Consider the following 17263-nt stretch of genomic DNA (forward strand, 5'->3'; position numbering starts at 1 on the left):
CAAAAGTACCAAGAGTCGGTAAATTTGAAGTCAGTAGGTATATTGCGGAACATAATATTGAGGACGTTCAGCATCTCTGGGCTGCGGCCAGGGTCCGCATGGATGCTGGGGAAAATGACTTGGCGCGTTTCCTGATCGATCGCCAGGCCCGTCCAAAGGAAATCTCTTCTCTCTTTGAGGGAAATTCGAATTTGGAAAACTCTTTGGCTCCAGCAGACCGCCCCGAACCCCGGGCCAGAATGGAGGTATTGCGGGAGGTTTTAAGAGGCTCATGTGTACCGGGTTGCGAGCAACGTTGGTTTCGCTCGGCCATTGAAATTTTGGAGCACAACAGGATTGATGTTTTTAACCTATGCTCAATCGATGCGCGTTCTTTTGGAAAAGGGTAGGGGTAAGCGTCGCAATATTATGATCATTGGACCGAAAGACTCCGGTAAGACTTTCCTTATGGACCCCATTAGATTTATATTCAAAACCTTTTTGAACCCAGCGGATGATAAATACACCTGGCAGGACGCTGAGCACTGTGAAGCCATGTTCTTCAACGACTTTAGGTGGTCAAAGAGCATGATAAGATGGAATGATCTCCTTGTTTTGCTTGAGGGTCACCCTGTTAGATTTCCTGTCCCTAAAAATCAACGTGCCAAAGACATCCTTTTCACGCGGGACGTCCCAATTTTTGGTACAAGCCGGTGTCGTGTGACTTATGGGAAAGATGACAATGATGAGGATGACGAAACAAAAGGGGTTGGAATGGAAAATGGCATGATGAAAGTACGTTGGGTTGTTTATCATCTCCCATTTTCAATTCCAAATATTGTTGAAATGGACCCTTGCCCAAGATGCTATGCTAATTTGGTGTTTTACGGGGATCCCACTGCATGAAGAATAAAGTTTATTACTTGTTAGTGTAAATGACCTACAGTTAACCACAGTTAACCACAGTTAACCGGTGCTCTCTGAAAAAAAAAAAAAATCTTAATTTTTTTTTTTTAAAGGAGCACTGGTTAACAGTGGTTAACTGTGGTTAACTGTGGTTAATTGTGTTGATTAGGAACCACAAGCGCCGTAGACCCCCCAAACAACAATAAAAGTTATAAATTTAGCTAATACCGCAGTCTGCCACCACGTCGTTTCACAATCTTTAGCATGCGATTGGGCATCGATTTAATGATACGGTCCACCATGCGCTTATCAAAGTTTTCAATTGTGCTTTTGACTCGTGCACTGAACTCCTCAAAATTTTCCTTTGTGATGCGGTTTTTCAAAGCATCTTCCGATAATTGACGTGCAACCAAGTTGAAAAAATTTTCTATGGGATTGATATCGGGACTTCTTGGAGGGATTGGGAATACTTCTGCATCCACATCTTTGAAAGCTTGTTTCGCCTTTGCAGAATTCTGCACTGGACACCCATCTTGAAGAAACATGTTGCCTTTGATATGTGCAGTCTTTTTAAGCACGTCCGGGAAATCCTTCCTTACCATTGCCGAGAAGTTGTCTCCATTCCAGCGCTTGTAGTACTGTTTACAAAAAACAACGCCACGACGTGGTGAAAGTGCTACCATAAAATTAGACATACGTCCACCTGTACCAGCCCGCTTCCCCTTTGTTGTGCATAAAGGACTTAATCCCTCTGAGCGCCTCCTCCATGCCATAGTTCTTGTTGATCGAGCTTCATCATGGGGGTTATTCTTATGCGTAAAACCTGTGCCATCAAGATAGAAATTTATACGATTCATCCAAAAGTTCTTTGGGAACCTCAATGCTTTCCGGGCAAAAGTGAGTCTCTTATGGAAGTCTGTACGCTTCATAATACCTTTGCGACGTGAGTGTAGGTAGCGGTACCCATGTTTTCTTAGTACTCTAGAAATTGTTGCCATAGAGATTCCCTCGTCAATACCAGATTCTAAAGATAAGCGTCTTAACGTAAACGGTCCAATAGAGTTACGCAACCGGTTAATGTTTCTGATCAAAATGCGTTCATCACGTTCACTCAATTTGCGCGGTCTGCCTCGGTTGAGTTTACGGCGGTCGAAGGCACGTTTTATTGGACGTTTAACATGGCGGAATACTGTGGCACGACTGTAGGTAGGAAATTTGAGCATAATCTTTGCAACGGACATCTTCATCTCCACGTATAAAAATCTCATATAGAGGGAATCTTCCATTGTCACGCGGTTTCTTTTTCTATTCATTGTTTTTTATATTTGAAATATTTTTTCCTAAGTAAAAAGAAGAAATGTAAATATAATATCTTTTTGTTAACAAGTAACGACAATATAAACAAAACAATGCATAGGAGAAGATCTTGATAAAGTAAACAAACATAGCTCCTGTCCTGTAAAACAAAAACCCTTGTTATTTTAACCTTCATTCCTTTCGAGCTGGCCTTTGTCGGATGTCGCGTTAAGAATTAGATACATTCCGTAGACTTATAAATAGAATTCTAGAATATATGGTAGTTATTTTTATCATACTATTATTTATTTTCCATACGTCAAATGTATTTATATCTACTTTATGACTTATTAGCTTTGTAAAATAAAAGCTATCCAAGCTACTTCGCTATGTTGTTTACTTTAATTTTGTCGGTCTTCCCCTATGACCCGTTCTTTCGCCTCTTACGAAACACCAGGGCAGGTGGCTGTGGTATTCTTTAATGCCCCCACTGCAGGGCTGGACCAGCTTCTTTCCTTTAATGACCGGCTAACCTTAATCATAAATATGTCGGTCGAAGATAATGAAAACATAGAAAGTTTTGAAAAGATACATAATAACCTGGCCGTACGGTCAAATAGCATCTCCATGCCATCTCTCGATTTCGATTCCCGCCTCAAATAAGCAATGGTGGTTAGATTAAAGCACTACGTGTCCCAAAAACTTATTTATGCAACAGCCCAAAGCATCAAAACAAGGTCACAATTGAATATCAATGTACTTTTTCATAGCTGATCAGATGTGTAAATGTTTCGTTCAAACTTTAATTGCGGCTGACTGAAAATGGGTCAAGTTACCTACCACCAACCCCTTCCAGAGACTAAGTCCAGGTTCCAAATTTCTCAGACAATCATCTGCAAAAATTCATGAGACTGGTGAGTTCCCCTCCCCCCTAAGGCAATGTTGGTTGAATCCGAGTATTTTCCGTAGTCAAAATTACGTCCCACCAAGGCAACATTGATTGGGGGAGCGGGGGGCCCGAATGAGCCAAAATGTCTCATAATTTTTTGCAGCTGATTGTCTGAATTTGAGAAAAAAAATTGAACAGGACCTACCCTTATTGCTGGGACATTTTTTTCGAAATAATAGCTCCCCTGGTGCCAGTACTTTTTCAAACGTCTAAGGCCTTCACTGCTATGCTTCTTTGTGGTTTTGAGGTATAGGATTTAGACTGACCATGCCGTTTGGGTGGTTTTGAGTTATTGCTTATTCGAAAATGACGTCATAGACGCGGGAAAATTCGTAGTGGCGCGAAATTCGAAATTTGAGGAAATGAGAGCATGGAAAAGCTTCTATTTAAACGTATGACCATAGAATGGTCCAAGGAATGTATAAAAGGTAACACCTGAAGACTTTTTCCTTTTTCATATTCACACAGACACTACTTACAGCACAGGTATGTACACAATAAAATATAACACCGTAAATGTATGTAAATTTTAAAAACAATAAGACAAAGGATGATATTTACAAAGCTAAGAAAGTTTTTAACGCAACAAAACTGTATGTCTACGGCTTGGTACCTGACCAGCTGCTAAGTGAAGCTTTATCTATATCTTGTAGTTCGCACCTTTTAGCACAAAGCCATGGAGATACCAGCAAAGCCCGGCAAACTACCACCCTTACATTCAAGACAAGACCGCATGACGTATCTTGTCACGTACAGTCAAGCTGATTTGACAAGATTCCCCAAGAGAGAAGATTTTGCTTGGTTGGTGGTGGGCCTATTCAATGACAGTGACGCTCAGGGACGAGTAGAATATTGGGCATGTGGTCGTGAGGCGCATCCAAACACTTCCGGGTTCCACTACCACCTGGCACTTAAGTTAACCACAGTGATGCGTTGGAATCAAGTCAAAACTATGTTGATGGAAGATCATGACGTTGTGGTCAACTTTTCAGGTGAGCACAACATGTATCCTTATGCACAACGCTACGCTGTCAAAGAAGACCCTGATGCAGTCTTTAGCCCCAACCATCCGCCGCTTGCCGCTCTTGGGTCACCCAAAACGAAGAAAGCTGTTGCCAAACGACGCTTGAATGCAAAAGCGGCAAGGGAAGCACAAGCCGCCCAACCCACCACAGACAACACCCCATCATCCAGCAGACCAACCACACGGTCCCAGTCCCGACGTGCACAGGAGTCAAACCCAGAAGCCGCAGCCCAGAAGCAACCAAAAGTACCAAGAGTCGGTAAATTTGAAGTCAGTAGGTATATTGCGGAACATAATATTGAGGACGTTCAGCATCTCTGGGCTGCGGCCAGGGTCCGCATGGATGCTGGGGAAAATGACTTGGCGCGTTTCCTGATCGATCGCCAGGCCCGTCCAAAGGAAATCTCTTCTCTCTTTGAGGGAAATTCGAATTTGGAAAACTCTTTGGCTCCAGCAGACCGCCCCGAACCCCGGGCCAGAATGGAGGTATTGCGGGAGGTTTTAAGAGGCTCATGTGTACCGGGTTGCGAGCAACGTTGGTTTCGCTCGGCCATTGAAATTTTGGAGCACAACAGGATTGATGTTTTAACCTATGCTCAATCGATGCGCGTTCTTTTGGAAAAGGGTAGGGGTAAGCGTCGCAATATTATGATCATTGGACCGAAAGACTCCGGTAAGACTTTCCTTATGGACCCCATTAGATTTATATTCAAAACCTTTTTGAACCCAGCGGATGATAAATACACCTGGCAGGACGCTGAGCACTGCGAAGCCATGTTCTTCAACGACTTTAGGTGGTCAAAGAGCATGATAAGATGGAATGATCTCCTTGTTTTGCTTGAGGGTCACCCTGTTAGATTTCCTGTCCCTAAAAATCAACGTGCCAAAGACATCCTTTTCACGCGGGACGTCCCAATTTTTGGTACAAGCCGGTGTCGTGTGACTTATGGGAAAGATGACAATGATGAGGATGACGAAACAAAAGGGGTTGGAATGGAAAATGGCATGATGAAAGTACGTTGGGTTGTTTTTATCATCTCCCATTTTCAATTCCAAATATTGTTGAAATGGACCCTTGCCCAAGATGCTATGCTAATTTGGTGTTTTACGGGGATCCCACTGCATGAAGAATAAAGTTTATTAGTTGTTAGTGTAAATGACCTACAGTTAACCACAGTTAACCACAGTTAACCGGTGCTCTCTGAAAAAAAAAAAATCTTAATTTTTTTTTTTTAAAGGAGCACTGGTTAACAGTGGTTAACTGTGGTTAACTGTGGTTAATTGTGTTGATTAGGAACCACAAGCGCCGTAGACCCCCCAAACAACAATAAAAGTTATAAATTTAGCTAATACCGCAGTCTGCCACCACGTCGTTTCACAATCTTTAGCATGCGATTGGGCATCGATTTAATGATACGGTCCACCATGCGCTTATCAAAGTTTTCAATTGTGCTTTTGACTCGTGCACTGAACTCCTCAAAATTTTCCTTTGTGATGCGGTTTTTCAAAGCATCTTCCGATAATTGACGTGCAACCAAGTTGAAAAAATTTTCTATGGGATTGATATCGGGACTTCTTGGAGGGATTGGGAATACTTCTGCATCCACATCTTTGAAAGCTTGTTTCGCCTTTGCAGAATTCTGCACTGGACACCCATCTTGAAGAAACATGTTGCCTTTGATATGTGCAGTCTTTTTAAGCACGTCCGGGAAATCCTTCCTTACCATTGCCGAGAAGTTGTCTCCATTCCAGCGCTTGTAGTACTGTTTACAAAAAACAACGCCACGACGTGGTGAAAGTGCTACCATAAAATTAGACATACGTCCACCTGTACCAGCCCGCTTCCCCTTTGTTGTGCATAAAGGACTTAATCCCTCTGAGCGCCTCCTCCATGCCATAGTTCTTGTTGATCGAGCTTCATCATGGGGGTTATTCTTATGCGTAAAACCTGTGCCATCAAGATAGAAATTTATACGATTCATCCAAAAGTTCTTTGGGAACCTCAATGCTTTCCGGGCAAAAGTGAGTCTCTTATGGAAGTCTGTACGCTTCATAATACCTTTGCGACGTGAGTGTAGGTAGCGGTACCCATGTTTTCTTAGTACTCTAGAAATTGTTGCCATAGAGATTCCCTCGTCAATACCAGATTCTAAAGATAAGCGTCTTAACGTAAACGGTCCAATAGAGTTACGCAACCGGTTAATGTTTCTGATCAAAATGCGTTCATCACGTTCACTCAATTTGCGCGGTCTGCCTCGGTTGAGTTTACGGCGGTCGAAGGCACGTTTTATTGGACGTTTAACATGGCGGAATACTGTGGCACGACTGTAGGTAGGAAATTTGAGCATAATCTTTGCAACGGACATCTTCATCTCCACGTATAAAAATCTCATATAGAGGGAATCTTCCATTGTCACGCGGTTTTCTTTTTCTATTCATTGTTTTTATATTTGAAATATTTTTTCCTAAGTAAAAAGAAGAAATGTAAATATAATATCTTTTTGTTAACAAGTAACGACAATATAAACAAAACAATGCATAGGAGAAGATCTTGATAAAGTAAACAAACATAGCTCCTGTCCTGTAAAACAAAAACCCTTGTTATTTTAACCTTCATTCCTTTCGAGCTGGCCTTTGTCGGATGTCGCGTTAAGAATTAGATACATTCCGTAGACTTATAAATAGAATTCTAGAATATATGGTAGTTATTTTTTATCATACTATTATTTATTTTCCATACGTCAAATGTATTTATATCTACTTTATGACTTATTAGCTTTGTAAAATAAAAGCTATCCAAGCTACTTCGCTATGTTGTTTACTTTAATTTTGTCGGTCTTCCCCTATGACCCGTTCTTTCGCCTCTTACGAAACACCAGGGCAGGTGGCTGTGGTATTCTTTAATGCCCCCACTGCAGGGCTGGACCAGCTTCTTTCCTTTAATGACCGGCTAACCTTAATCATAAATATGTCGGTCGAAGATAATGAAAACATAGAAAGTTTTGAAAAGATACATAATAACCTGGCCGTACGGTCAAATAGCATCTCCATGCCATCTCTCGATTTCGATTCCCGCCTCAAATAAGCAATGGTGGTTAGATTAAAGCACTACGTGTCCCAAAAACTTATTTATGCAACAGCCCAAAGCATCAAAACAAGGTCACAATTGAATATCAATGTACTTTTTCATAGCTGATCAGATGTGTAAATGTTTCGTTCAAACTTTAATTGCGGCTGACTGAAAATGGGTCAAGTTACCTACCACCAACCCCTTCCAGAGACTAAGTCCAGGTTCCAAATTTCTCAGACAATCATCTGCAAAAATTCATGAGACTGGTGAGTTCCCCTCCCCCCTAAGGCAATGTTGGTTGAATCCGAGTATTTTCCGTAGTCAAAATTACGTCCCACCAAGGCAACATTGATTGGGGGAGCGGGGGGCCCGAATGAGCCAAAATGTCTCATAATTTTTGCAGCTGATTGTAGGTCCAAAAAGCGTTCAAATTGGGAACAAACTGTCGTCACTGTAAACACAAACCTTACTGTTACCTCCGTTTTCCATTTTGTCTTTAATTTAGGGGCTCTATATTAAATCATTAAAGTTGGATTATTGCTTGATCTTGTACTACCCTACACAAAATGTTAAAACGTTACCCATCTAATCTTCTAAGGTCCATAACGTTCAAATAACGTTGTGTAAAAGACGTTTACTCAACGGGTCATTACCAAACGTATTGGTCATCACCAATAAAAATAGCTTTTGTCAAGACCTGAAAAGCTCTCGTTAATATATTTATTTTAATTGAATAGAAAATCAAATCAACAAAAGTGAAAAGTAAAATTTTCCTCATTTTAACCCGTTAGGTTCTGCGGTCTTTTTTTCTAATATTTTAAGAAGTTCGCGCTAGTTCAAACTTTAAAGGCTTATATCTCCGGATCTAGAAGGAGTTAGCTGCGCCGATCTGACTGAATGACAGAAAGATACCCAGTGGTAAAACTTCAAATCAATTCGTAGAGGACAGAATCAAGTGAAGCGGGGCCAAATTTGGAGGTTTTTGGATTACCCATTGAACAAAAATGGTCAAAAAACGGTCAATATCTCAAAAAAGTTTTTTCTAGCCATTTTTATGACTTTTTGGCTTAAAATCTCTTTGGAAAGACTCACTTTTAATCTTTTTTGCTTTACCATGAAGCACAATACCATTCCTACGAGTTAAATCAAAAATGACGATTTCTAACTCAAACCGATATACCCGACATTGGCACTTAAAGGGAAATCATTATTTAGGATCGCCTACATTTTATCCCAACATTTTAAAAATATCAAATTTCAAAAGAAGCCACAATCAATTAAGTTTATAAGCTCTTAAAATAAAGTTCAAGAAAATTATAATTTTTTGTGATAGTTTGTATAATAGGTCACTAAAAAATAATCTGTTAATAAACATCTTGTTCTCATTTGATAAAAAACCATTAACTTTTTGGGGTATTTGTTCCGGAAGGGTTTGCATCGCCGGCAATGCATTGAACATTTTAATGCAACAATTCAAATTGTTTGTTGGACGAAATATTGGATGAAAGTCACGTGGAAAAATTTCGAAAAAGTTGCATGAAAAGTCATTTGCACAAAACGTTAAACATTTTCATCCGACATGATTACGCAAATGCGTCCAAAATTGAAACCAACGTAAAATTGACGTCAATTTCATAAAAATGTTGGATGAAATGTTTGGCGGTGATCAAAACTTCATCCAACATTTCTTATTAAAAAATGTTGGATCCAATGTTGGATGCATTTGCGCCGTACTTATATATGCTCTATGGTGGGGCTTTCGAGGATACAAAATATCATAAGGGAGCGGTCATTAAGTATAGCATATACCGGGGTGGAAGGGATTTTTTTGGCAGACTTCTTATTTTCATATCCTACCAAAAGTTCTCAAATAAATTTCATACCCTACCAAAAATTAGATGAAAATTTTCGTACCCTACCCCTTACCAGATGGCAGCTTTATGACACTTTAAAATTTCTCAGTATTCAGGGTTTGCAAGAATAAAATGGAGTTTTAAAATTGACAAAATTGAAATTTTTGTTAAAATAAGATTCAGCTAAAAATATTTTCGTACCCTTCCCAAAGCCCTCAAGTTTTTTTCATACCCTACCCAAAAGAGGGGAAAAAATTCATACCCTACCCAAATCCCTTCCACCCGGGTATATGTTATACTTAATGACCGCTCCCTAATACCGGTATAATATTTTCACAACATACCAGCACACCGGCCAAAAATTTCTAAATACCGTTCAAGAATGTTCAGACGCGTACAAGAACACCGCAAGTTCAGCTTATCAATACTGGAATACCAGTCATTTTTTCGTTTAATACTGGACTATGTTTTCTTTAGCCTCCTGATGAAAAGTGGGTTAAGACTGCAATGGATATTGATTTCATTCTGCTTAATACTCAGCAAATAATTAAACGAATAATTTTTGGTTCAGAATTCGAAAATAAAAAAAATCATTATACCATTAAAAGAATGACAATACGACTAGGTTTGGTTACGACACGGCCACGTCTTTCACCACGTTGTTGATCTTAATACCTTGGAAACTTATACTACCACGAGTTTATGGTTTACCAATGCCACGAGTCCTTTATTTGTATAACTAATATGTTTGCTGTATTTTCATTGGTCCAGAGTTATGTCAGCTCCATTTGATGAACACATAAATTTAAAGGTCTAAACACCATTTTACAATCACGACTTTAATCAAGTTCAAGATTACTTCTCAAGAAGAAAATTAATTGTTTTTCAGCTGCCGATCTAAGGTAAATTTCTAATATTTTTTTCTAATTTTGATATGTGATTGATGTATGATTTACTAATGCTAATTAAGTCTTTGCACATTAGACGGCTTCAACGTTGTGATCCGGGGGGGGGGGTACTAGGGCAAGATGGGTTACGGGGATGCTCCGCTGGTCAGGGTACCTTTTCTAACCTCCACAAGTCCCAGGTAGGGTTGCAAAAACACCAAAATAGAAAAATCAGTCCCTCGTAGGGTGCCTTTTTTTGGAAAATTTGGGGAAAAAGTAGAAAATTTGAGAAAATTTTGGAATTTCAGTCCCATTCAGGGTCACTTTTTTCGCAAATTTCGAGTCTCACGTAGGGTCCATTTTTCGAACCTCAGCGGAGCAGTTGGTCGACAAGGGTAGTACCCCCCCCCCCCCCGGGGTTGTCTACAGACGTCCGTAGAATTAAGAAAATTTATACATCTACTTATTTTGTAGATTTTCTAGTGACACTGGCCTGACAAATTTCATAAAGAACTACAAACTTCGCCAAGAAAGTTTATGTTTTCGATAAATATATTTTCTTTATACTTGCGAAATTAAATGTCGTGAATTTCGCAATTTTTTAACCCTCGTCTCATCCCGCAAAGATTTTTACGACTTAATCATATTAAGGTGGACTATATTATATGTTTACTAAGGTAAATTATTCACCGATGACGAATTCTACGATGATGGTTCACCCAAAAAAATACAAAAGATGAGTGTATTGTTAAAGCTAATTTTTTTCTCTTTTCTTCACAGGAAAAGATGAAGCTCGCAATCGTTTTGATGTTGACATTCTGTTTGTTCTTACAAACTCAAGCCAGGAAAATTGATGACGAGAAATATTACGAGAAAATGGAAAACGACCCGGCTCGCTGTGTTTACAAGGGAGGTTTTTGCAATCCATTCGTTAGATGCTGTGCACAAAAACATCAAATGCTTTTTTGCATTGGTTTCAGATGTCGAACAATTGGCAAAAAATTTGTATTTTAAACCAAGTATTTTAATTTTCTTTAACGCTAGCATTTTCATTTTCATGGAAGAGAAAATCGTATTATTGTATCTTATGAGAAAATATTTCCATCAGGTACATGATTTTTTATAAGAGCTAATAAATGTTGGTTTGGATTCCTTATTTTCAGTGATTTTGAGGCGTACAGTTTAAGTGTTTAAATTGTTAACTTATTCGTTTATTATTGTCTTAAAATAGGCTGAAAATATGTATTGTCCAAGTAGTAGGGGGCATACGATATTTCGGAATTGCGAAAAACGATCTTTTTTTCTTCGGAATTTAGGAAATCGGACAAAATTCCTTCGGTTTTAACACGGACTTGGTATTTTGGAATGCTGAAATTGTTTCGGTATCGGAAATCCATGAATTTTTGCTGCGGAATTTTGGTATTATAAAGTTTTTATCCCCCTTTTTCGTAATTCATACATGAAAAATCAAATTTGATGAAAAATTAGTCAAAACGAGGAAAAATAGCCAAATAAATCGGTATCGGAATTGCAAGTATTTTTTTACAGAGTTTTGGAAATTTTGGCAAAATTATTCGGTATTTCGGAAATTGCGAACTAATTGCGAAGTAATGATACACCTTCATGGAATTTTGCTACTCGAGCTAACAATGTCACTTTTAGCAGAGTATTTTCAATTATAAATTGCCAATTACCCCCAAATAAGTTTCACTCCTTTCACAAAAATGCCATTTTATGCTCGAGACGTATCCTGAAGTGGTTTGTTTCAACGATAAATTTCTAAATTTCAAGGTTGCAACTCTCCTTACACTCTAAAAATTAGTTTAATGAGCTTTTAAAAAGAGCCTCCCCTCTACTAAAATGGGTCAGTGTCAATTTCTTTTCTATCTGCCTCCATCATGACAAGCTCAACATACATCAACATTATTTACATCTTTCCCATTCTTATACACTGATGATACATTTGACGTTTTACTGCTCAAAAGTTCCCCTTTTCGATTAAATTGAAATCGCTTTCAAACTTCCTGAAGTAACTATCATAATTGAAGGTTTATTATTTACTAAGCTCATATTTATGGCGAAGATTTCAAGTCCCATTCTCTTATTCCATTTGTGAGTGTAAAAAGGTATTTACGAAACATCTTCACACTACTCGACATACTCCCGTGTTTGATAAAAAAACTAATCTAAATCCCCCTTAAACGTTAAAGATAAAGTTAGAGAGCATCAACAATACCATCTTTGTCATCCTAGGGGCTTTTGATGCGCAAGCTAAACCGGCGTTTGCAACGACGGGAACCGTCTAGTTTTATCTATATATATTTTATCTAATCTATCTATATATTGAATGGTGTTATGCGCAGATATGTAATTTCTGCGCAGATATGTTAAACCCGATCTTTAGGACTTAGGTTTTTTCTGGGATTTTTTTTAATTTGCTCGATTTCAATATTAAGTATTCAATTGTTTTTGTTCTTCGACTATGCTTGGTGATTTTTGTTTTTCTTATAAGAAACAGTTTTATGAGAATTAAATCAATAACATTTTTTCTCAGTAGTGGCGATTGGAAATTTGCTGAATTTGACTTTTCCTATAAGAAACAAAGCAATAACTGATAAAGGGCTGGCGCACAATATGAGCATATTCATTTTTATTATAAGCATCTGCTTTATAAGAATCAAATCAATAACTCTCGATAGAACGGTGACATACCTTTCGGTAATTGGTTCTTACAAAGTAAGCAAGGAATTGTAAACAATATGAGCATTTTTATTTTTCTTATAAGCAACTACTTTATAAGAATCAAATGAATAGCTCTTGATAGAATGGTTTATACCCTTCGGTAATTTTATCTTACAAAGTAAACAACGGATGGCGCACAATATGAACATATTTGTTTTTCTTATAAACAACTACGGTACTTTATAAGAATCAAATCAAAAACTCCATATGAGTGTATCTGTTTTTCCTTTGAAGCATCTATTTTTGAATTTTAATATTTTAAATCGATAAATCTTAACAGATGGTTAGATACCAATCTTACAAAGTAAATACGATGTTTGGATATATATTTTTCTTACTGGTACAGTCTGCGAAAAATATATTATAGTGAGATCTTGGATAGAATCTCAACTCAAAATTCGCACCTATGTAACCTTTGATGATTTTGTAGATATGAATTGCATTTTTTACAGTGGAATAAAATAAAAACATATTGGCTGTCTTTACCTTTACATGGACAAAATACATGAACAAGTTCATGAGAAAACTATCAATCTTCTTCTTTTCATGGATCGATCTACAAATCAAAATAATTTAATGAAGTATCCAATGAGAGAACTGATCACCGAAGCTAATAACGATTAGTTAAAGAGTTATGAATTATGTTCTTGTAAAGTTGATGCTTATAAGAAAAGTAAATCTTTCCAATTTAAGCACAATTCCATGTTTCCTTTGATGGAACTGATCACCAAAAGCTAATAATGAATGGCTGAAGAGTTAGCCCGTCAGGTAAGACCCCGAAATTTGATTTTTCGGCTCCGGAGAGGGAGTAAGCCTATGGTGGGTTTTTGGCATCCTTAGACATCTTAGTTATGGAAAAAGTTGGTCGGCCTGTTCAAATCGGTAGCTTTATATGAATTTCAGGGTCAAATGTAAGATTGGTTGATCAAAAATATTTGAAAGATTTCGCAATTTTTGGGGGTCGGGCAAACTTGTGAATGGCATAACTCTTGATCAAATAGTGGTATTTACTTCAAATTTAGAGGAAATCTTCATTAATGTGGAATTGGAGTGTAAAAAAGAGAATTTGAAAAGAAGCCTTTGGGACCCTTGACTGGCCCCAGAAGGCCGACTCTGGTCAGAAAATGAAATTTTCGAGTGTTGATCAATTCGTTGGGGGTACAATATATTCATTTATATTTTTGCTTGGTATTTGATAAAATATCTAAGTCCAAAGAAGGTAAGATTATCAAGGGGTATCCTTGATGTTAAAGATCGGCTTTTCTCGAAATTAAAATATCTGTGCAAAATAATTACATATTTGCGCAAAAATTACATATCGGCGCATAACAAATGGTGTCTATATTTTGAATCATAAAGAACATATTGTAAACAGCTTTTGTAATTTGAGTTACTATGGTATGGTGACCCATTAAATCTAAAAGATCGTACCTTCATAGCTTTTTTCTTGGACTTAAAGGGACATAAAAGTAGTGACGAAATTAAACCGTATGCAGCGAGATACAAAATCAAAACAAATGTCAAAATAAAACATGATTGTTTCAATTGTATTACAAGTTTGTTATGAACACGTGATTTTAATTGTTCTCTTTAATTACACGTGGTTCGCGCAATGTTTACATTTTACGTTTATGTCCCTTTAAGAGGGCTCTTTGAATCCTACCTGAATTTCCCCCATTTGGGGAAAAAATTACAAAATCTAAAAAAACCACAGCAAAAAAACACAAACTGAAACAGATTTGACTTACATGCTTAATCCACATGGGTGCTTGTACAGAATGGACAGCATTTTACATCTTTTAATACTATCATAGAAATGGACATTCAAAATTGACGTCAAGTAAAAAATAACAGTATATCCTCTAAAACTAATTTGTGCGTAACCGTAATCCTCGATTAGTCTGACCTGTATTTATGATATTCATTACGTATTGTCTCAGTAGCGTGGTGGGTAGACTAAACTTGGGGAGGCAGCTCTAGAAGATTTTGATTTTGGCACCCCCTACGAGAAGTAAATATTTTTTTGTAAAATAACGCGAGCAAAGCGAGCAGAAAATTTTTTGGGTATTTTCTACTCTTTTTGGCCGAAAACTGCCATATCTAAGGTGTAAGCAAAGGGGCGCCGAAATTAGTAATTAGAGACGTCTTTTTGCACCCTTTGTATTTCGGCGCCCCTTTGAAAAACCTCCGCTGGGAAACATCCCGGTCTTTGCCAGTAGTGAAAAATTAAGAAATTTAAGCTAGAGAATGCATGTTTAAAATTTGCCACTACAGGCAAAAACTTCGTTGTTTCCGTAGAAAACATTACGTAATGAATATCATGCATTGTAGAGGGTGGCAACATTTTGGAATCTACAACTGTATATAACTAAATAAAATACTTTTCGTGAGTAGAAAATAAATACAAGAACAAAATATCAAGAAAAGATTTAAAATGTAATATAATTATGAAATACAAAACTTGAAAATTTTTTATCATTTTTGTCAAGTTTATCAAAGTTGCTTTAAGGTATGTTATTAGTGATCAAGAAGTTAATGTCTGGTCAAGGTACATTTTCTCTTGAATTTTTTACTGCATACCTCACATCTAAACATGGATTTCCTTTGTCTTGGCTTATTGTGGTTTTTGAGACCAATACTTGTAGTGAAACCTTTTCCACAATTTTGACAATGGTACGTCATTACACCCACGTGATCGGTTGCCATGTGTTTATCAAAACGATTTTGCAATGAAAACCATTTTCCACATTCTTTACATTCGAGGTAGCTTTCTCTCAAATAATGCTCATCAATGGTTGCAAGAGGCTGATTGTTTCCTTTGAAATCGTAACCAGTACCGAAAGAACCATAAGGAACTTGATATCTTAGATACTTAGCAATATCGTCTATCGAGAGGAATGTCTTTTTGTAAATTTCCTTATTAGGGAAAAATAAAAACATATTACCTCTTCCATCGTGTATTTCCATTGGTTTGTATATATTTGCGAAAGATATATTACAGGTACCCACCAAAACGCCACGTGTTTTGATCTCAACTGAAAATGTGATTTGATGATGTGATGTTTGTGGGAATCGATTAACAGCGCTGGATGAGTAAACAGTATTTACGGGAACAAATGAAAACAAATTTCCAAGCTGGTCTCCCATAAACAAAGGGTTGAAAAGGTTTTGAAGAGATAAATTACAAAGTCCAGCCAAGAATTCTTGGATTCTTATTTCCAATGAAAAAGTGATGACAGGATTGCTCACTGGTGGCTTTTGTTGGTGATGAGATTGTTGGATAGGTAACGCTTCATTTATCAGCAATCTTCCAACTTCCATTTTCGTTTATTTATTTAAATTTTTAGTAATCTGGTATAGTCTAAAGGAAATTTAGCGAAGTGAATTAGACAACTTAGAATTTTTAAACAGAGAATTTCTAGGTGATTTTCTCCAAGCGGCTGTTATTAGCGAGTTTATGTATCGGAGGATATCGCGAGCGACCGTAAGAGTAATTGACGTAAAACAAAACCGATAGTTGATTTACGGCTCTATATCACCTTTGCTCACCTAAACAGACGACGGTATTTTGGTGTTTTTGCCGTCGTCGACCAAAGTGGATGGCGATTATGGCGACATGTCAACTTTGCTTTATACCGTCTCCTTCGATTTACTTGAGGCGTACAAACTTTCGCGATTTTCGCGAATTTTGAATGAATCTAATGATATTTATATATTATCCTAAACTTTCTGGTCATTGAATCTGTATTATATTTGCAAAAAGATAATAGCTGGTAGTAAATGTCTTTAAAAATTCTAAAGTTTATGCTCGCGAAAAATTCTTGACAAAATAGATTATCTGCAAAACTTCAAACTTTAAATAAAATGTAACTTTTTAGCCTGCTAAAAGAGTAATAAGTCAAAGGACAAATGTTTCAACCCAATCCAAGAAGTATTTGTCCCTATAAGCCAAAGTGAAAATTCTCAATTTTACGTCTTGATTTGCGAAAGTTAATGCTCGCGAAAAATATTTTCCGTTAAATTCTCAAAAGTAAATGTCGTGAATTTCGCGATTTTTCGTCCTCGCGAAAGTTTCTGCTCGCGAAATTTTGTACGCCTAAAGTATCTCGAATACATAAACTCGCTATTAAAGGTTTCTCTCGAGACAAGCAAGACACTCAATCAAAACATGCATGAGCGAAATTAGAACTTAGTGTCACAGTAAAAGAAAATCACGTTCACAGTTTATTTGGGTAATCGCCTTTTTTAATCTATTCAACATCCTTGTCTCCTATCGAAACTTTTCTTTGGACACATTGGATCCACTGAAACCATTTAATGCGCTGCCCAGAAAAGCTTTGAAAGACAGAGAATTCTAGCCTAAGAGATTTGAAAAAAAAGCTAAAACATGTATCGCATTAACTAGATTTCAAAATTTGGAAAGAATAACTTTATGAAATCAACAAAAATAAATCTAATGGAACAATTTATAACTAATAGAATAACAACAATTTACATATTTGATAATTTGAAAAAATATTTTTTCTCTAAATTCATGTTATGAAGACCAGGTTCATG

At 37.3% G+C, this 17263-nt stretch overlaps 1 long non-coding RNA gene across 1 annotated transcript; it reads left to right on the forward strand.

The window, feature by feature from the left end:
* The first annotated feature begins 9892 nt into the window (after positions 1-9892).
* LOC136823575 (uncharacterized) lies at positions 9893-11039 on the forward strand. The gene is made up of 2 exons (XR_010849050.1): positions 9893-9979; positions 10745-11039. It is a non-coding gene; the product is annotated as an uncharacterized lncRNA (long non-coding RNA).
* The last annotated feature ends 6224 nt before the right edge of the window (positions 11040-17263 follow it).

The sequence above is a fragment of the Clytia hemisphaerica genome, unplaced genomic scaffold (genome assembly GCF_902728285.1).
Source record: "Clytia hemisphaerica strain Z4C2 unplaced genomic scaffold, Clytia hemisphaerica genome assembly, whole genome shotgun sequence".
Lineage (NCBI taxonomy): Eukaryota > Metazoa > Cnidaria > Hydrozoa > Leptothecata > Clytiidae > Clytia > Clytia hemisphaerica.